General features: G+C 44.6%; 1 protein-coding gene across 1 annotated transcript in view; it reads left to right on the top strand.

The window, feature by feature from the left end:
• Window positions 1-655: 655 nt before the first annotated feature.
• Window positions 656-22797, top strand: part of SLC16A14 (solute carrier family 16 member 14) — a 96090-nt gene continuing 73948 nt past the window's right edge. The window contains exon 1 of the mRNA XM_063915619.1: window positions 656-995. The gene's annotated coding sequence lies outside the window, so the exon portion shown is untranslated. The remainder of the gene's footprint in view (window positions 996-22797) is intronic.

Below are 22797 nucleotides of genomic sequence, written 5' to 3'. Positions count from 1 at the left end.
GCTGGTGCCGCACTGTTCAGGTAAATACTGTGCCAGAGACTTTTCTCTCTAGCACACCTGCGCCATCTTCCCGAATATCACTGGACAAGAGGAGGAGGATCTCGCTTGCCGGAGTCAGGTAAGAAACTGATCCCCTTCCTGAGCAGTGCGGAGACCTGATTCACAGGGCCGTACTTAGAACTGTATATGTATATTCTTTTTTCAGAGGTAGAAATCGTGGCCACGCCTCCTCTCAATACCTGGGCCCGGCAAACCTCTCTACAGCCCTGGAAAGAGTTGGCATTTTGGTCACCACTGTATGTCTCTTTCTGTTGAGTTAATCAATACGGCTGCGCACACGCAAATTTCCGATGTCAAGTGTGCATTAAATAACCAGCAATCCATTGGTAATTACCTTATGATGGCTACCTGCCATCGCAAGTCAAGTTGCAATGGTGGCATTGCCACAAAGATTTGATAACAATGGTGATGATGATAATAAATAATAATAATAATAATAATAATAATAATAATAATAATAATAATAAGCAATCGCTGTGAGTGATGCTGGCTGTAGGTGATCATGTAATAATCACAATATAATCAAGTACAGGACAGCCTGAGCCTGGTACCAATGGACAGGACTGCTGCTGCAGCAGTGGGCAGTGGCGCAGAACACACCGCCATCCTGCCACAAGAGTGTGCTTGTGAGATGTCTGTGTGGAGAATGTCGCTTCATGTTGTTCTCTCTCTCCCTGCAAACCAGAATCAGCCGGTACGGCCATGAAAGCGGAGCAATAACAAGAGAGGAGCCGGTGATGAGGCAGGACGAGGATAACCCGAGGCTGCCTGCTCTGCTCTCCCGCCCCCTGCACGCCATGGACCGGAGACGGGCGGCCGGGGATGCAGCGGGTATGGAGGCTGCATGTTGTTTATGGCGGAGGGTCTGACAGTCCCGGAGCACAGAGAGCGGTCTGCCCCGCAACTGCTGCAGCCGGAGGACGGTCCTGGAGCAGGTACAGTATAGCGCCCGCACGTCCTTTGCTGCTGCAGGTGTCTGTGGGAACTTTACTGAGGATCCTCTGCCCGGCTGATGCCGGGGAATATGGGGCTGTGCACCTCCGGGCATCACTCTGCAGTGTGCACCCTAATTACATGTGGTCCCTGCAGGCTGCTGCCTCAGTCACTGTGCACTTGTCACCAGGGCTCTGTCTATGCATTGGAAGAGTCTGATCTAGGTCCATATGCATATTACATACATACACCTGCTGTACTTATTATACTCTTATAGACATAAATATTGGCACATGTGTGCGTTGTAAGTGCTTGGGCTGCTACTTTCATATAAACACACCCACCTCGATGTACCTGCTTTGTTGTGTGTGTTTTGGTGTGCGTATAATACATTTCAGTGTACAATGTATTGCATCCTGCCACTTATCACATGCATAGCGGGGTTTATTAACGCCAGATGTATGAATAAATATGATTAAAAACGCAAGGGACAGCTCTTCCGATAACTGTCCTTTGTGCTGTGAAGACTTCTGGATTTATGACCCAGGCGTCCTACTGCGAATGCAGGCGGGGGTCAGAGATGGTTCCTTTGGATCCCCCTTCGGGAAAGTTAAGTGCATTGGTTCTGTAGGCAGTGCCATCCGTAGATGGCATTGCCTATCTGCAACAAGCTCTGGAAAGTTTCACTACCAGTACGTTGCAGCTCCATAGTATTCTATGGGGACTGCAGTGCCGGAGGTCCGCAGCAGATGTTTCCAATGAACGATGGGATGGGGATCACTTTTAATGCATATGGGGGTTGAGACAAACCTCAGAAAATGGCATTTTTTGTTGTTGGTTTGAACACATTTTTAAATGTGTATATGTAAAATTGGGCCACTAAGTATATGTGTGCATGTATAACTATATTACTGAGAATATGTGTGTATGTTTAATTGTATTACTAGGGGATGCAGTGAATATACAGTACCAGCTGCCGGGATCCCAGCGATCAGAAGACGCCGGAATCCCGATAGCCGGTGAAATGCCGAACCACGGAATCCCGACATACTCTCGGATTTCCCAGTTGTTTGGTGGGTCCACGCCACCAACCGAGTGGGAATAGAAGCTTGCCACCGAGCCCGATGTGTGGTGAGCAGACTCGCTGCCGGGATTCTGGCAGACAGGATGCCACGGTCGGTATAGTGACAGCCATTATACCGTCTGGCCGGATACCATATGTATCCCATTACTAGATATATATATATATATATGTGTGTGTGTGTGTGTGTCTGTAATTGTGTGTGTAACTTTATTAATAAGTATATCTATATGTGTGTGTGTATATTTGTATTACTAAGTATATACAGTATATATATAAGTATATGTATCATTGCATTACTAAGTATATGTGTATATGTGTGTGTATAATTCTATCACTATATATGTCTATGTGTATAACTAAATATATATATGTGTGTGTGTTAGATTGTATGACTAAATATATATATATATATATATATATATATATATATATATATATTTGTGTGTATATTTTGATCTTGAAAAAGAAGAATTTGCATTTGTCTTTGTAATCTGACATACTGTGCCAGGCGTGATGCCATAGTGAATAGTGCGCCTCCTCATCCAGTAAGTGTGCAGCAGCGTGAGCGAGGTTACTATAGGTTAATATAAGCATTTGGATAGAGATGTCATTCCTCTGACCGCCTTTCTTTGTTATTGCCTTTAATCGCTGAATTTCTCCAGGGTCTGCTTTGTGTGCGTGTTTGAATGCATGTATTTACTTCCATGACATATGGTGGGGGTCCCTACCACCTCATAGTGCTACACACACACACACACACACACACACACACACACACACACACACACACACACACACACAATACCGCACAATACCGCACAGATATGCGTGCTATAACAGGCAGAGGATGTTTGCTGGTTATGTCTTGAAGGCAGAGAGCTGAGGTCTGATGAGAGCTTGTTATCATCCTCCCACTGTACAAAATAACCAGGAAATCTTATTTCCGCATACAACAAGGTATCCGCTGGCCACTGAAGCTTTGTTTGAAAACACTACTGAACAGCCAAGGGGTTGGGGATGCCTTTTCTCAGTGGATATTTGAGATGTATGTGACAAAGCATGATAAATAAATAAATGTACTGTACAAGCTTGTATTATTAGGCAGAATGTCAGATACAGACCTGAGAGGTTCTACAGAGTGTGCAGTGTATGTGCAGTGTGTATTTCTGCATGTTTGTAATTGGTTTAAAAGGATTGACAAAATGAATGCCTAAAATTCAATCAATAAAGAAGTAGTTTCAACCAATAGAAATATTGGATTTAATCCAATGAAATACAGTACAAATTGACACCAGCAAAAAAGTTTTTTTTATCTGCCAAAGTGGTGAAGCAACGTCCACACATGATCCCCAATGTGGGCTGGAAGGTGGTCAGTTTCATTAAGGGCCACGTGAGCTACATACTCATCTTTCCTAACTCATCCGCTACAGCAGATTATGAAATATAAAACAGCCTACGTACAATGTATAAATAATGGGGGCGGGGGGGTCATGAGCAGGAACAGAATTTCTTCTTTGCATGACTTTTGTCACTTATTTGCAGAACCCTTATATGACTTCTTACACAATGTCTTTAATAGGGCTCATGTACTTATATGACATTTAGATAAAAAAATTGCCAAACCTTCCATAGAGTAGAAGCCACACCTCTAGATGGCTGTGACCACGCCCCTTTCACCTGTGCAGTAGCACAGCTTCTATAGAGAAGGCCTAAAGGTCCTAGCATGGCTACACCTCGATACATATGTCCACAACCCCTTGTATTGGGTGCCCACAATTACTCATGGCAGCCCTGGCTGGTAGAGATCGTATCATATGCTATATTTGTAATATGATGTATCACGCTCGTTCCATCAGCATTTTGGCCGAGAAGTGCATTTCAAGGCATAGTTTGCCCAGTGTAAAACAAAGCTTTTAGCATAAAAAAGTGTCACGTGATAAAGGCAATCTGGATTATCCTACCTTCATGATAATTGAAATAACATTACAAGATTAAAGTAAAAACAAGCAGTTAAGATCTATAGCTAAAAACTGATAATATTTTTATTAATTGCCCACATTTTCTATCTAATTATAACCTGCTGACAATTCAGTTGATATTGGCATACTGCTCCTTTGTTTACACAGGGCATACCTTTCTACTTTATGTATAAGGCAGTGGTTTCCAAACTTTTTTGAATCACGGCACCCTAGAATATCAGAATTTTTTTCACGGCACCCCTAGGCCAAAAATTTCTTATTGAGAAATTTAGAAAGAAATATTACATTAAGTAGATCGCGTTTATATGTCATCCTTAGGGTCAGTTGCGTGGTCAGGGACAAGATTTGCTTCTGTTTGACCACATATTTTATGACTGGCAGCCACCAGCACTGGTTTTGCCTATTACATTGACCATGAATAATTTGAATTGGTCCTGGACCACCAACCCAGGGCACCCCTGCAAGTGTCCTGAGGCACCCCAAGGAGCCACGGCACACAGTATGGGGCTGCGATTTCTCCCTCATCTCAGCAGTGACATCGGCAATCCCAGTCTCTGTCCCTATTTTTCATTCTTATACACTGTTTTGGGCAGAACCGTAACTAGAGATTTTGATGCCCCGTGCCAGCAAGAGCATTGGTTCCCCCTCCTATATTTTAAATAGGCATGGAACAATAAGCCACACAATATTACCCCTTATTCACGTTACGCCACACAGTAGTACCCCTTATCCATATTATGCCACACAGTAGCACCCTTTATACACATTATACCACACATTACTGCTCCTCACACAGTACGCCAACAGTAGTAGTGTCCCTTGCACATTATGCCCACAGTAGTAGTGTGGGTACACCCGGTGCGCACTCTGCATTACTACCCCCCCCCCCCCACCACCCTCTTCCCACACTCACCCCGCCGGAGCCGCGGGCGGACGAAAAGGGGGTGTGGTCTAATATAAAGGGGGGGTGGCCTCGCGGGTCACCTCTTCTTCACTCCGGGGGCTGTATCCAGCTTCCTCTGAAATGCTGGCTGCCCCCGGAGACTAGGCAGTGTGCAGTGCCGGCTCCTTTTCTGTGACAGGAGCCGAGTGCTGCAGAGGATTATCACACTGCAGCACTCGGCTCCTGTCACTGCAGACGAGCCAGCACTTGGTGTCACCCCTTCCGTGGGTGATACCTGGGTGCGTGCCGCACCCCCCGCACCCGCCTTCTGACGCCACTGCCCCTTACACAGTACGCCCACACAGTATAACCTTACGTAGCCATTAGTAAACACCCCTCCAAACCCCCTTTCTTTCTCTCTCTTTTTCATTTAGAACTTTACCAGGCCATTAATAACCCTCCAACCTAATTCCTATGCTTCTCGTTACCTGCTAATTATTAAATCCCCCACCACCTCACTATGTCTCTTTCTATCTCTAAAAAATGTAAATTCTTAATAGTCCCCCCAGCTGTCAATCATGGATGTAATTAATTTATGAATAATTGTTTTTTATAATAACATACTGTATGCAGGTTGCAGCACAGCACTCAGCCCCAATCTGTGACTGAAGTCAGGGCAAGGGGGTACACACTGTCTCCCTCACAGCGCTGCCTCTTCTGTTGCCCAACAGCAACGTGGGACTGGACTGTGGAGAGATGTGATGACTAACGTCTCTCCCTGTCTCTGCAGACACTGCAGGAGATGGGAGAAGGGGCGGAGCACGCAGAGCAGGCAACAGCTGCACTGACTGCTGTAATGAATAAGTAGCAGTGTGTCCAGCAGAGAAGGAGCTGGTCGGGCGCACCGCTGCTATTACATATTGCAGCGGACTCTATACAGTCAGTGTCGGCGGCACATACACCCAGGGTCGGACTGGCCCACAGGGGTACCAGGGAAACCACCGGTAGGCCCCACTGCCTGAGGGCCTACTCCTTCCTCTAGGGATCAGGTTCAAGACTGTGCACTTGGATTAGACATGGTAGATATGTTGCATTACACTGCACTAAACTATTGTGTATCTCAAGCCTCGGTGGAGGCTGGCCACACCCCCTTTGTAGGATGGCCACATCCCTAAGTATGGGCACCTACCACTGCATCCCCCCGGTGGGCCCATCATGCCCCAGTCCGACACTGCATACACCTTAGCAATTGCGTGTGGAGGTGGCCTACTCTCCAGAATACACATGAATTTCGCAGAGCTCTCCTATTCTCCTGACAGACTAGATCAGTTTCCTGGATCCAGCCACTTCCCCACAGAAGTGTGCAGTCCAGGCCAGGGCTTATCTTTACTTTTACCTTGACCACAGCTGCACAATGCCGTAGTGATTCACTGCACCGCAACGCCCCTACCTCATACAGGACCTTCCCCTACAGCATCTCTTAGTGGCGAGAGTAAAAAGTCGGCAAGTGTGGTCTATTACAAGGCTTTATAAGCCCCCAGCCAATAAGAATAACCTATCAGCAAATATTTTCTATCTTGTCAGCACTTCTTAGCAGAAGAGTATTTCTAAAATGTGTTTGTATATTTACTTTATTTAATGACAAGGATAGAAGGATTCTTATTTAATGGACTCTTTGAGGTGGATTCCGTTAGTGGCAAAATACCAGCAACAGCACCTCATCTTGCCCCCCTTGATGTCAAATTTTGTCCAGGACTTGAGGCTGCAAACAAAAATCAGTGAGTCAGCAGCTATCGTAAGTGCGGTATGTAACCTCACTTACCTGCTTGGACTTCATGGGCAAGTCTAGTTGAATCAGTCCCTTCATATTTGATGCAATGGAGCGTGTAACAGTGAAACTACATCCAAGGAGGCTGAATTTAGAGAAGAAGATGAAATACTACTTGGAGAAATGTGTGGGTACCCTTCCATGAAAAAAGAAGAACCTGTGATTCTGAAATAACTTGAAATTGACAAAAAGAGTTGGTGTCCATTATTTTTTATGCCATATTTATTAGATATCAGACTGCATTACATTTATAAATCAACAAAATATTTGTAATAATTAAAGCAATTAAAATGGCATGGATAAAAATAATGGTACCCATAACCTAATGTTTTGTTTTGTTGCACAACCTTATGAAGCAGTTGCTGCAATCACTTGATTCCTGTAGCTCTCAATGGGACTTCCATACCTGTAAACAGATAGGTTAGCCCATTCTTCCTTAGCAAACTGCTCCAGCTGTCTCAGGTTTGATGGGTGCCTTCACCAGACTGTATGTTGCAGGTCTTTCCATAGATTTTTGATAGGATTTGTATCAGGGCTCTTAGAAGGCCACTTCATAACAGAGAAATGTTATTTTCTTATCCATTCATGGGTGCTTTTAGCTGTGTGTTTTATGTTATTATCCTGTTGTATTACCCATGCCCTTGGACTGAGACAGAGCTTTCTGACACTGGGCAGTATGATTCACTCCAAAATGCTGTGTGCCCTGCACAGATTCAAGGCACCCAGTGCCAGTCACAGCAAATGAGCCCCAAAGCATAACCAAAACTCTTCCATACTTCACTGTAGGTATGGATTTCTTTTCTTTTACAGCATTATTCTTTTCATCTGTGAACATAGAGCTAATGTGGCTTGCCAAAAACCTCCAGTTTTGTCTCATCTGCCCAAAGGACATTGTCCCAGAAGCATTGTGTCAATATTCATTTTAGAAGATTCCCGTTTCGATTTTATATGTTATAGTCCTCCTGAATCTTATTCCATGGATCTCACTGCCACTCAAAAAGCATCAGATAGTGACAGACCTTGACCTTGGAGTTCAGCTTGTACCTCTGAAAGTTTTCCTTGGCTCTTTATTTGATGTTCCATTTGCAGCCACCTCCAGAGAAGTTGGCTACAGTCCCATAGACTTTAAACTACTTAATATTTACAACTTGCTTGGAGATGGTCTTACAACGTTTACCTTTAGTGTGCTTTTGCCTTTAATTTTTTTTCTGCTCTCCTCATGCAAAATTCTCCTTTGCTTTTTCTGGTTCATGTTCAGTGTGGTGAACACAGTGATACCAAACAGCAGAGTGACTACTTTCTCCATTTATAGGCTGAATGACTGATTAGAAGACATGTGTGATGCTAATTCAAGAAAGCAATTCGTTTGAAATATCCCTGTGCCCGGAGACCCTGGTGGCCACATGGTTAATGGCGGCCACGGCACGTAAGGGGTTAACCCTTAAAGTGCCCGGTGCCATTTTAAGGACAATAGGCGCTTGGCGCCACTGTTAAATGTACTTACGGTGCCAGGCGAGGACTGTTTCAAAATATGTTTAATAATGTGTCATATGTTATATCGCTGTGCAGTGCATAGTTGGAGAATGATTGACTGCACGGTTATAGAACTGCATGGACAGGGCACTTATGAGAAAAGTACAATGTATTTTGTTTCTAAAAAGGCCTTGACAATAGTTCTTGAGAAACTTTTGCATAGAAAATCGTATGTTAAGTGTCCTAGCTCCAGCAGGGAATAGGTGACAATTGGCAGGCATTTGGTGACCAAACATTTTCTTTGAGATACAAAGGAAGGTTTGGAGAGAAGACTGTTTGTGTTTCCAGCATCTCCTGTTGTGTGATAAGCCAAAACTGGTTTTACATGGAGATGTGAGAGAGACAGGAACATGTTTATCACATTGTGTTTTATGAATATAAACTAGAGGGTTTCGTTTAACAATAGTTTGATGTAAGATTTCTTAGGCTGCATTATCTAGGATGCAGATTTATGTTTAAATTACAAGGACTTTGTGTGTGACAGGAAAAGGAAGAGGAACATTTGTTTGGGAACTCAAATACAAACCGTATGTGATAAATGTATCAATGGCGAAGTGTAAACTCCCAGGTGTTAGGAATTTGAGTTTAAATGACACCAAACTTTGTATGTGTGACAGGAAGGAGGAAATTGCTTCATGCACTTATATCCTTTTAAAATGTAATTTATTTGAATGTTGTAAGATATCCTGATTGGATGGAAAGGACTCAGGGGGGAAACTACCCCCTGAGATGTATTGTGGTTTTACTGTATAAAAAGAGGAGGCCTGTGAGCTTCAGGGGTGTATTATACCATTTTCATTCTGCTGTAAAGATCTACTGTATTGCGGAGTTCTTTTCAGAACTATTTGGGCAAATAACATCATCTGCCTCAAGATGACCGCTTCTTGTGACCTGCAGGGCTGGGCGAAACCTAGCTCCGTTTTCCGGCTGTACAGGGTGTACCCAGCGTCTCCAAGTTCTGCCTTCCGCCAGCTACCAGCGGAGGCCTAGTCAAGCGGCAAGTGGGGATTCGTCAGCACCACACAGGTGTGGTAAGGTGGCGTGTCGACACATACAGAGCAGAACCGTGGTTCCAAACACCATGGCAGGTTAGGAGTTTGGTGGTGGCAGTGCAGAACCCGCCCACTACGCAGTGGGTGGAGTCAGTAACAGGCGGTTACTGACAGTAAGTGGGAATACCCTATGAGGCCAGGTCCCGTGTGACCTAAACATCCATTCTGTACTGGGGATAGGACGTGGAAGCGGTGAGGGCTTTCGTACTGGACCGTCCGGTCACAATCCCTATAATGCAATTGTGCATTATCTAAGGCAGAGGTTTTCAAACGTGGTCTTCAAGGCACCCCAACAGTCCAGGCTTTAAGTTAATCCATGCTTGGCCAAAGGTAACTTAGGGGGTAATTCAGACCTGATCGCTAGGGTGCGTTTTTTGCAGCCCTGCTATCAGGTAGTCGCCACCTACAGGGGGAGGGGAAAAGTGTTGTGCAGGTGTGCATTTGCTTTTCTAGCAGAGCTGCATAAATATCAATTTGTGCAGTCTCTGCTCAGCCCAGGACTTACTCTGCTACTGCAATGGATTACTGGTGATCGGGACCGGAGCTGACGTCAGACACCCTCCCTCCAAACGCCTGAGCCCACCTGCGTTTTCTGGACACTCCTGCAAAACGGTCAGTTGCGACCCACAAACAGCCTTTTCCTGTCAATCACCTTGGGATCGCCCATGCGGTCGCTTTTTTTGCACCATCCCGTTGCTAGGCACCGATGCCCGATGCAGTCGACCGACGCGCCGGCGCATTGCGGTGCATACGTATGTGCAGTTTAGATCTGATCGCCCACTGTGTGAAAACGCACAGCACCGATCAGGTCTGAATTACCCCCTTAATTAGCACCTCATTCAGTGCTGAGCTATGGCTATACCTCAAACCTGGACCGTTGGGGTGATCTAAGGGGTACCAACAAACCTGCCCAGGCCATTTATTTTTGGTGAATAAGCAATAATTTGTTTTCATGGTTTCTTTGCTTTATTTTATGAAATAGCATAGGCATGCAGGTATACACAAGACAATAGCTTTTAATTTAATTTCTGCCTCTTTTGTCCCATCCAAATATATTACATATAAACAATACAGTGTATCTCCTGCATTCTACACAGGTAGGTGCAGCTCGATATAAATGTGATAATCACAGAAAGGAGCAATGCATGAACATATTCACATATCAAGTGCCCCTTCACTAGGGTATATTCCAAACAGAACGGTTTTCCAGTCCAAATTAAATTCTATAAACAGTCACTGCTATGAATCAAAGTCCTCATCAAACAAATATATTTTCTGGTTTCGTCAGGTTATAATTTGAACACATACATCTCCTTGGGGTCAACAGCACCTCCAAATAAAATCATAAAGGGGACATCCCATAGTGTAATGACATCAGATTTATAAAGACATTAAGTGGTAAAAATGGCTGTGTACCACAGAAGACCTTCTCAGAAAGGTACAGTAATCAGCATCAGGGTTATTGGTACTCCAAAATCAGTTAATCTTCCTCATGGTGTTTCAGGTCCCTTCCAGGGTCCTCAGTGGCAGCAGCTCCCTTTAATGCTGAAAACGGGTCCGTGGCATGTGCCACGCCCACTCGGCCAAGGCCACACACCCTTCCCGGGCCACGCAAGGGTCCCGAATCACTAAATAAAGTGGTGGTGATATTTGAGATAAAGAGATAAAGACATTCCTGATGTACCCTTCATGTTACAAAGTAAATAATACATGGATGATGTAATGGTTAGCATTACTGCCTGGTCTTGGGTTCAATTCCCGATACAGCCCTAACTGTAGAACTTTGAACGTTCTCCCCGTGCTTGCTTGGGTTTTCTCCGGTTTCATGCCACACTCCAGAAATATACTGGTGAACCCTTGTGCGTATGTCATTGTGTGCACTTGGGGTAGGGAACTGATGTGAATGGTCAAATATTCTTTGTAAAGTGCTGTGGAATATGTGTGTGTTATATAAATAACTTATTACATTTTATGGCATAAGCAGCATTCAGAAGAAAAAAATAAGTTCAAGTTTAAAAGTTCATTGGTTCAGTAGGGTTACATGTACATTTCGAGTCTACTAAGATATCTCGCTGGTCGGGATCCCGGCGCCCAGCATACCAGCGCCGGGATCCTGACCGCCAGAAAGCCGGCAGCGGGGCGAGCGCAAAAGAGCCCCTTGCAGGCTCGCTGCACTTGCCACGCTGCGGGCATGGTATTCTCCCTCCAGGGGTGTTGTGGACACCCCAAGAGGGAGAATAGTTGTCGGTATCCCTGCGGTTGTGATCCCTGTGACGGTATGCTGAGCGCCGGGATCCCGACAGCCGGAATATCAAATGCTTCCCGCGCATTTCATCCAAATGTACTTTTAGGAAGGTTGTACAAGACTTTGATCAGATGGACCATGAATACCGGGATAGGGATGTCCACCTATATACGCTCTGTGCTCTCCACAAAGACAATGTGTTGTGTTTTAAAACACGTTCTGTATATGGTAAAAGGCTGCACTGACAATGTACTGCGTCTTCAGTCTGCCATGTAGTACGAAACTGTGTGAAAGGTCAGCCTTGTTTTTCAGCTCTGTGCTGTAAAAATTAATAACTGATTCTGAGGAGGAAGTAGGCAAAGACGAGCGAATCAGTGTGTATGTAGTTTTGTGTGAGTCTATTAGCATACATGTGTGTCTGTGAGTTATATCCATTTTCTTCCATTACAAATCTATAAAAACCAAATTAAATCGATGTCATACTACAGGGCTAAAACACACATTTGCTAGCATTTAAAAATGAATATCAACTGAGATCATTTTGAAATCAATGAAAATCAACGTTTAGTAAATAATCCTGTGTGTAAGTGCATATGTGTGTGTCCATGTAAGTGTGCTTGCATGTGTGTGTCCGTGTGAGTGTGTGTGTTCCTGACAGTAACTCTGGGCATTAGACAGTGGGGATGAGAGGGGGGGGATGGACTTCTTGGAGGGGTCTGGTGGGGCCCCAGGTCTGCCACCGGTAACACTTGAGAAAGAAGACTGCTGCCTGGATGATGTGCGAAGTATGTAAATTGGACTACATTGTTCAAAAGAAGCGTGCACAGAGAACAATGCATATATTCACCCACGTGCACAGCTATACATATGAGACGTGACCGTATCTGTGACTTTAGTGCAGGTACCTGGTTTTGTTATAAATTATCATCATGCCCTTGTACCTGCCCTATAGTAGCTTCAGAAGATATGCCTGCAGAAAGGCATTTTTTTCTGTTTATATCCAGTCTGTGTGACCAGCTTTGACGTTTGCCTATGGAGGAATGCCCTGCCACAAACCTGTGCATCCTCTGTGGTTAGAAGCGATCATATTGACTCTGCAAACTTCTGTACGTTTAACCCCTCTATGGTGGATAAACCATACTTGCCTACTCTGCCGGAAGAGTCGGAGACGCATGATTTTATGGGTAGTTACACATGCAAGAGTGGGCAAATCTCACCCCCACCCCCATGCTTCCTAGTGAAGTGGGCAGGATTAGGGAGGCCAATCCCGGGCCGTTTTTCCAATCCCGGGGATTGGGATTGAAAAATGCTCAATCCCGGGATCCCGGGATTGTACCGTGTATGTATAATAAATATATATATATATATATATATATTATGGTACATACAGCCTGGCACTCTGCTTCAGGGAATAAAGTGATGGAAGCAATGGGATAAATTAATGCTGCAGCACTGTGAGTCGTTTAAACATCACAGGTGTACTGAAAAAATCATGATGTAATTTTTCCAATACACCTTTGATGTTTAAAAGACTCAGAGTGCTGCAGCATTAATTAATTCTATATATTATAATATATATTTATATATATTATATATATATATATTATAATATATTCAGGTTGAGTCTCCCTTATCCAAAATGCTTGGGACCAGAGGTATTTTGGATATCGGATTTTTCCGTATTTTGGAATAATTGCACACCATAATGAGATATCATGGTGATGGGAACTAAATATAAGCACAGAATGCATTTATGTTACATATACACCTTGGCCCTCATTCCGAGTTGATCGGTCGCAAGGCGAATTTAGCAGAGTTACACACGCTTAGTCTACGCCTACTGGGAGTGTATCTTAGCATCTTAAAAGTGCGAACGAAGTTTACGCAATATTGCGAACAAAAAAAACTTAGCAGTTTTAGAGTAGCTCCAGACTTACTCTGCCTGTGCGATCAGTTCAGTGCTTGTCGTTCCTGGTTTGACGTCACAAACACTCCCAGCGTTCGCCCAGACACTCCCCCGTTTCTCCGGCCACTCCTGCGTTTTTTCCGGAAACGGTAGCGTTTTCAGCCACACGCCCATAAAACGCCGTGTTTCCGCCCAGTAACACCCATTTCCTGTCAATCACACTACGTTCGCCGGTGCGAACAAAAAGCCGTGAGTAAAAATCCTTTCTTCATAGCAGAATTACTTAGCGCAGTCGCAGTGCGAACATTGCGCATGCGCTCTAAGCTGATTTTCACTGCGATGCGAAAAAAAAGAACGAGCGAACGACTCGGAATGAGGGCCCTTATACACACAGCCTGAAGGTAATTTTAGCCAATATTTTTTTATAACTTTGTGCATTAAACAAAGTGTGTGTACATTCACATAATTCATTTATGTTTCATATACACCTTATACACACAGCCTGAAGGTCATTTAATACAATATTTTTAATAACTTTGTGTATTAAACAAAGTTTGTGTACATTGAGCCATCAGAAAACAAAGGTTTCAATATCTCACTCTCACTCAGAAAAGTCCGTATTTCGGAATATTCCGTATTTCTGAATATTTGGATATGGGATACTCAACCTGTAATATATAAGATATATATAATACTCACTATTATAGGGGGTCACTGAGGTCCAGACTCCAGAGGCAGGCAGCAGGGCAGTGCAGCGTGAGTATCACTCACAGACAGTGCACCTGCTTTAGAGTCCTCCTCTTTACTTTCAAATTGTGGCGGGCAGGAGGGCTGGCTGGCAGGCAGGCGCATTGGAGGGCGGAAGGAGCGGCCATGGCTGAAGGGGCTGTGCAGCGTGACCTCGCTGACGTCACGCCGCACACAGCAGGGCAGCCGGGGCCGGGCAGCATCTGAGGCTGAGCCGAGCGCTAGTGCTCAGCGGCGCTGCCCGGTCAAGAATCAGTAGTGCGCATGCGCACGTGAATCCCGGGATTGAAACCTCCAATCCCGGGATTCAAATCCCGGCATTTTTGGCCCCAAATCCCAGGATCCCGCCGATCCCGATCCCGGGATTGGCCACCCTAGGCAGGATGCAGAGATAATCACAGACTCATGGCACTGTATGTAGTCCGAGTTGAGCCTAATGATGTGAAGGCCCGGCCCCGTGAAAGGGGCCACCAGCATCGCCTCTCCGGGATTCTCCAGAAAAGGAGACTAAAAAAGTAGACAAGTATGAGACAAACATGTGAATACATCAAAAACTAGAAAACACAGATGAGCCACTCACGCCCATCTGCAGAACAACTGAATATCGTCGGTCAAGCACTGATGATTTATTCCCCCCCTTCCTTCCTCTACTCCCCCCAGAAACAATTGAATACTCCCTAAGCATAATAAAGACTAGATATATTGGTGCTAGAACAAAAGTCACTGTTTTTACATTAGTGTTTTCTCTATCATCGATCAGTGGTTAGGATTTGGGTGGTTGTGTATATATTTTTCTCTGACGTCCTAGTGGATGCTGGGACTCCGTCAGGACCATGGGGAATAGCGGCTCCGCAGGAGACAGGGCACAAAATTTAAAAGTTTGACCACTAGGTGGTGTGTACTGGCTCCTCCCCCTATGACCCTCCTCCAAGCCTCAGTTAGGTTTTTGTGCCCGTCCGAGCAGGGTGCAATCTAGGTGGCTCTCCTAAAGAGCTGCTTAGAAAAAGTTTGTTAGGTTTTTTATTTTCAGTGAGTCCTGCTGGCAACAGGCTCACTGCAACGAGGGACTTAGGGGAGAAGAAGTGAACTCACCTGCGTGCAGGATGGATTTGCTTCTTAGGCTACTGGACATTAGCTCCAGAGGGACGATCACAGGTACAGCCTGGATGGGTCACCGGAGCCGCGCCGCCGACCCCCTTGCAGATGCCGAATAGAGAAGAGGTCCAGAAACCGGCGGCAGAAGATGTCTCAGTCTTCATGAGGTAGCGCACAGCACTGCAGCTGTGCGCCATTGCTCTCCGCACACTTCACACCAGCGGTCACTGAGGGTGCAGGGCGCTGGGGGGGGCGCCCTGGGCAGCAATGTAATATACCTATTCTGGCTAAAATATATCACATATAGCCCCTGGGGCTATATGGATGTATTTAACCCCTGCCAGGTTCCAAAAAAACCGGGAGAAGAAGCCCGCCGAAAAGGGGGCGGGGCCTATTCTCCTCAGCACACAGCGCCATTTTCCTGCCCAGCTCCGCTGCGAGGAAGGCTCCCAGGACTCTCCCCTGCACTGCACTACAGAAACAGGGTAAAAACAGAGAGGGGGGGCACTTATTGGCGATATTTATAATATTTGAGCTGCTATAAAGGGAACACACTTATTAAGGTTGTCCCTATATATATTTATAGCGCTTGGGTGTGTGCTGGCAAACTCTCCCTCTGTCTTCCCAAAGGGCTAGTGGGGTCCTGTCTTCTATCAGAGCATTCCCTGTGTGTCTGCTGTGTGTCGGTACGTGTGTGTCGACATGTATGAGGACGATGTTGGCGTGGAGGCGGAGCAATTGCCTGTAATGGTGATGTCACCCCCTAGGGAGTCGACACCAGAATGGATGGCTTTGTTTATGGAATTATGGGATAGTGTCAGCACGCTACTAAAGTCGGTTGACGACATGAGACAGCCGGCAAACCAGTTAGTACCTGTCCAGGCGTCTCAGACACCGTCAGGGGCTGTAAAACGCCCTTTACCTCAGTCGGTCGACACAGACCCAGACACTGACACTGAATCCAGTGTCGACGGTGAAGAAACAAACGTATTTTCCAGTAGGGCCACACGTTATATGATCACGGCAATGAAGGAGGCTTTGCATATCTCTGATACTGCAAGTACCACAAAAAGGGGTATTATGTGGGGTGTGAAAAAACTACCGATAGTTTTTCCTGAATCAGAGGAACTGAATGAAGTGTGTGATGAAGCGTGGGTTACCCCAGATAGAAAACTGCTAATTTCAAAGAAGTTATTGGCATTATACCCTTTCCCGCCAGAGGTTAGGGCGCGCTGGGAAACACCTCCTAGGGTGGATAAGGCGCTCACACGCTTATCAAAGCAAGTGGCGTTACCGTCTCCTGATACGGCCGCCCTCAAGGATCCAGCTGATAGGAGGCTGGAGAATACATTAAAAAGTATATACACACATACGGGTGTTATACTGAGACCAGCAATCGCCTCAGCCTGGATGTGCAGTGCTGGCGTGGCTTGGTCGGAGTCACTGTCTGAAAATATTGATACCCTGGATAGGGACAGTATTTTACTGACTATAGAGCAGTTAAAGGATGCATTTCTTTATATGCGAGATGCACAGAGAGATATTTGCACTCTGGCATCAAGAGTAAGTGCGATGTCCATATCTGCCAGAAGAAGTTTATGGACGCGCCAGTGGTCAGGTGATGCGGATTCCAAACGACATATGGAAGTATTGCCGTATAAGGGGGAGGAATTATTTGGGGTCGGTCTATCGGATCTGGTGGCCACGGCAACGGCCGGAAAATCCACCTTTTTACCCCAGGTCACCTCCCAGCAGAAAAAGCCGCAGGCTTTTCAGCCGCAGTCCTTTCGTTCCTATAAGAACAAACGAGCAAAAGGACATTCCTATTTGCCCCGAGGCAAAGGAAAGGGTAAGAGACTGCAACAAGCAGCTCCTTCCCAGGAGCAGAAGCCCTCCCCGGCTTCTACATGTTGAAATATGTACAACAGACTATGGGTTTGTTTATATGCATGTAGTTACCGTACAGGGGCAGCAGATGGCGCTGTATACTTACAGAGGTGTAGTGTTTGTCTGTTGCATATGTTTGTACTTGTTTGTTTTACCTCACACATGTGTTCTAGAAAAGTCTCTGAGAGAAGGAGATGAGCTGATGATACTGAAACTTGTTGTTATATTGATCCTGCTATTCAGTACTATATAAAGAAGATATACATCTCAAGTCTCGTTCTGTCTGTATACAAGGTAACTCCTGAGGTGATACTTTATCTATAAGACTTCCCGCTGCACACCTATGGTATCGATCCATCGCACTATGCCAACAGGTTATGGGCCCAGACTGGAGTCTATACAAGATAAAGTTTTCAGGAGTGCATCCTAAGCAGCATCCAGATCACGAGTCGCACTGCAAGTCCCAGCAGGCGCAGACAGCAGACTGTGTAACGCACACAAGAAACAACCCAGGAGAACCTTGGAAAGAAAACTGTGAGTAAAACAAGTTTAATACCACAGAAGAATAGAGAGATCTATACAAGGAAGGGTTATGGCAAATTACACAGATCTCAGACTAGCTACTAGCAAGCTTTCTAATGAGAACTATCAAACATGGAAGTTTAAAGTAGAAATGCTATTAACCAGAGATGATTTATGGGATGTTATAAATGCAGACAGACCTGAAGGAGAGGATCAGCAGTGGATTAAGAAGGACAGACAGGCAAGAGCCACTATAAGTTTACTAGTGGAAGATGAACAGCTTATACACATAAGACAAGAGAGTACAGCTAAAGGCATGTGGTGTGCTTTACAGAGAGTGCATGAAGGATCAAGTTTGAACAGCAAACTATTCCTATTAAGAAAATTATATCAAATGAGATTTAATAAAGGCAAGACAATGCAAGAACACATCAGTGCACTACTAGAGATAACCATACAGCTCAGGTCAATGGGAGAAGAAATCAAAAGCAACCACATAGTAGCCATCCTCCTTTGCAGTTTACCAGATACATACAGTGCACTAATAAATGCACTAGAAATGAGACCTGAAGCAGAAATCACACCAGACTTTGTGAAGAACAGGCTCATAGAGGAGTATCAACGCAGAAAGGAGCTTACAGAGTGCAATACTGAAAGTGACACAGAGAAAGCACTTAAAATGGCGGACACTAAGCCACACACCAGGGAAACAAGAGCATGTTTCAGATGCAAGAAAGTGGGTCACCTGAAAAAAGATTGCACCATATGGAAGACAGAGCAGCACAAACCACCAGAAAGATTACACAAACAAAGAGCCAAAGCCACACTTACAGATACAGGAGCACACAATTGGAATGGAACATTTAAAGCGACAGTAACCCAATTATCAGAAAAGTGGTATGTAGACTCAGGAGCGACTAGTCATATGACAAATAACAAGGATTTCTTTACTGAACTTGATTTGAACCATAAAGAAACAATCTACCTAGCAGATGGAACAAATATCATTGCAGAAGGGAAAGGGAATGGTAAATTCCTATGCTCCAAGGGTAATGGCAGCTATGCAGAAATACCCGTAACAGATGTGCTATATGTTCCCAAGCTTGAGGGAGCACTGCTATCAGTAAAGAATCTAGTAGAAAAAGGACTTACTGTAAAGTTTCAGAATAATAAGTGTTTTATCCAAAACGGAAGAGAAACACTAGCTACAGCCAGAATAAAAGAACATTTATACTGTCTGGATATCGCAGCACAGCAGGCAAAGCTGAGTACACAGAAACACGCTGACTGTATTCACAAATGGCATAGAAGATTAGGACACAGACACCCAGATTGCATAAAGGAAATGCAGAAGAGAGACCTAGCCAGGGATCTCAAAGTGTCAGACAGTTCGGAAATGATGAAGTGTCAATGCTGCATAGAAGCAAAAGCAACAAGGACGTCAATTCCTAAGAAAAGTGAAAACAGAGCTTCCAGACCACTAGACCTGGTACATAGTGATGTATGTGGACCTATGAAAACGCGAACCGTAGGAGACAAAAGGTATATGCTGACATTCATTGACGACTACTCCAGGTTCACAGTCACTTATCTAATAAAAAGTAAAGATGAAGTCTTAGAAAAGCTGCAAGACTACGTGACCATGACCAGAAACAGGTTCAAGAGGAATATGCTAACTCTTCGCAGCGACAATGGAGGCGAGTTCACAGGACAGAAAATAGAACGGTACTTAAGAGGACTCGGTATTGAGCATCAGAAGACAGTACCATATACACCAGAGCAAAACGGTGTATCTGAGAGGAAAAACAGATCACTAACAGAAATGATAAGGTGCATGCTTACAGATTCAGGACTACCTGACAAATATTGGGGTGAAGCAGCAGCAACAGCCACCTATCTTCAAAACAGACTACTTTCCAAAGCAGTAAGGAAGACACCATATGAGCTGTGGCACGGTAAGAAACCCAGCTTAAAGCACATTAGAGTTTTTGGATGCAGAGCCTTCGTCTACATTCCTGCTGAAAAACGAAGCAAGTTGCAGAACCGAGCAGAAGAGGGAGTTCTAGTCGGCTATAGTGAACATTCAAAAGGCTACAGAATCTTAAATCCAAGAACTGGAAAAGTAGTTATAAGCAACAGTGTGACATTCATAGAAGAAACACGAGATGTCATAATTCCAGTAGACTCTACTGAAGAAGAAGAAAGCACTGAATCCAAAGAAACAGATGAAGTAGAGATCACTCAAGAAGTTGAAGTACAACACAAGACAAATACCAGCGACACTCATGAGAGTGCATCCGAGGGGGTGAGACGCTCTTCAAGAGAAAATAAGGGAAAAGCACCTACACGTTTATCTTACAAAGCAAAAGCCATTAACATACAAGAACCTGCATCATGGGAAGAAATTGCTAATTTTTCTGAAAGAGAAGCACAGAAATGGCTAGGAGCCGCAAAAGAAGAAATGGAATCAATGGAAGACAATCAGACATGGACATTGACCAGACTACCATTAGACAAAAAGGCCATAGGATGTAAATGGACTTTTAAGGTCAAGTATGATTCTGAAGGAAAAATAGAAAGATACAAGGCAAGACTCGTTGCTAAAGGATATTCACAGAAATTTGGAGAAGATTATGATGAAACGTTTGCTCCAGTTGTGAAGCACACTACCATTAGAACCTTACTCCTAACAGCAGCCATAAAGGGTATGCAAGTGAAACATTTCGATGTAAAGACGGCTTTCCTACATGGTGAACTAAAGGAAGATATATACATGGAACAACCACCAGGCTTCGTGAATTCTCAGAACCCAGATCATGTATGTAAACTGAACAAGAGTATATATGGTCTTAAACAAGCAGCAAGAGCATGGAATACAAAGATAAATGGAGTTCTGACAGAAAAGGGATTCATCAGAAGCAAAGCAGACCCATGTCTCTATACAAAGTTGATAGAGGAAAGATGGTTCTATGTATTAATTTACGTGGACGATTTGCTAGTTTGTTTTGAACAAGAAGGGGACGAAGTTGAATTGTTACAAGAACTAAACCGTCAGTTTGAAACAAAAGACCTCGGCCACATAACGCATTACTTGGGAATGCAAATCTCAAGAGAAGATGATGGAACATTCACACTAAGTCAGAAATACAAAATTCAGGAAACCATCGAGGAATTTGGTATACAAGATGCAAAGACAGCAAGCACTCCTATGGAGACAAGTTATGAAAAGGAACCAAATGATCAGAGCAACCTGTTAGAGGATAACCATCTATACAGAAAAGCCATAGGAAAATTGCTATACATTGCCACCGTCACCAGACCAGATATCTCCACAGCAGTCGGGATTTTAAGCAGAAAAGTCTCAAAACCCACAAAGATGGATTGGAATGCAGTTAAGAGGGTAATTCGTTACTTAAAGGGAACGATTAACAAGAAGCTTAAGCTCTCAGCAAACACAAGTCACAAGTTAACAGGATATGTTGACGCAGATTGGGCTGGAGACACAAGTGACAGAAAATCCACAAGTGGATATCTATTCTCTATTGGAGAAGGATTAATCAGCTGGACAAGCAAGAAGCAGTCTACCGTAGCACTATCTTCTACAGAAGCTGAATATATCGCAGCAGCTCACGCCAGTCAAGAAGTGGTATGGTTAATGCAACTACTATCAGACCTAGGAATGCCTCAAGAAGAACCTATCAAGATATATGAGGATAATCAAGGATGCCTTGCATTAGCGCAAACAGAAAGAGTGAACCCAAGAACCAAGCACATTGATGTCAAGCATCACTTCCTGAGGGATCTACAGGAACAAGGTCTTATAGAGTTGAACTATTGCCCAACAGAAGATATGACAGCTGATATCATGACTAAGCCTCTTACCAGAGAGAGACATTGGAGACTTACGTCAAAGATGGGTCTAACTGAAGAAACCCAGTCCGTTGAGAAGGGGTGTTGAAATATGTACAACAGACTATGGGTTTGTTTATATGCATGTAGTTACCGTACAGGGGCAGCAGATGGCGCTGTATACTTACAGAGGTGTAGTGTTTGTCTGTTGCATATGTTTGTACTTGTTTGTTTTACCTCACACATGTGTTCTAGAAAAGTCTCTGAGAGAAGGAGATGAGCTGATGATACTGAAACTTGTTGTTATATTGATCCTGCTATTCAGTACTATATAAAGAAGATATACATCTCAAGTCTCGTTCTGTCTGTATACAAGGTAACTCCTGAGGTGATACTTTATCTATAAGACTTCCCGCTGCACACCTATGGTATCGATCCATTGCACTATGCCAACACTACAAAGGCGTCAGCATGACGCTGGGACCTTACAAGCAGACTCAGGGGCGGTGGGGGGTCGCCTCAAACATTTCAGCGCACAGTGGGCTCACTCGCAGGTGGACCCCTGGATCCTGCAGGTAGTATCTCAGGGTTACAGGTTGGAATTCGAGAAGTCCCCTCCTCGCCGTTTCCTAAAGTCTGCTTTGCCAACGTCTCCCTCCGACAGGGCGACGGTATTGGAGGCCATTCACAAGCTGTATTCTCAGCAGGTGATAGTCAAGGTACCCCTCCTACAACAGGGACAGGGGTATTACTCCACGCTATTTGTGGTACCGAAGCCGGACGGCTCGGTAAGACCGATTCTAAATCTAAAATCTCTGAACCTGTACATACAAAAATTCAAGTTCAAGATGGAGTCACTCAGAGCAGTGATAGCGAATCTGGAAGAAGGGGATTTTATGGTGTCCTTGGACATCAAGGATGCTTACCTTCATGTTCCAATTTGTCCTTCACACCAAGGGTACCTCAGGTTCGTGATCCAAAACTGTCATTATCCGTTTCAGACGCTGCCGTTTGGATTGTCCACGGCACCCCGGGTCTTTACCAAGGTAATGGCCGAAATGATGATCCTTCTTCGAAGAGAAGGCGTCTTAATTATCCCTTACTTGAACGATCTCCTGATAAGGGCAAGATCCAGAGAACAGCTGGAGGTCGGAGTAGCACTAACCCAAGTAGTGCTCCAACAACACGCGTGGA

Source organism: Pseudophryne corroboree, chromosome 4 (genome assembly GCF_028390025.1).
Source record: "Pseudophryne corroboree isolate aPseCor3 chromosome 4, aPseCor3.hap2, whole genome shotgun sequence".
Taxonomy (NCBI): domain Eukaryota; kingdom Metazoa; phylum Chordata; class Amphibia; order Anura; family Myobatrachidae; genus Pseudophryne; species Pseudophryne corroboree.
This window is presented reverse-complemented; position numbering and strand designations above follow the sequence as displayed.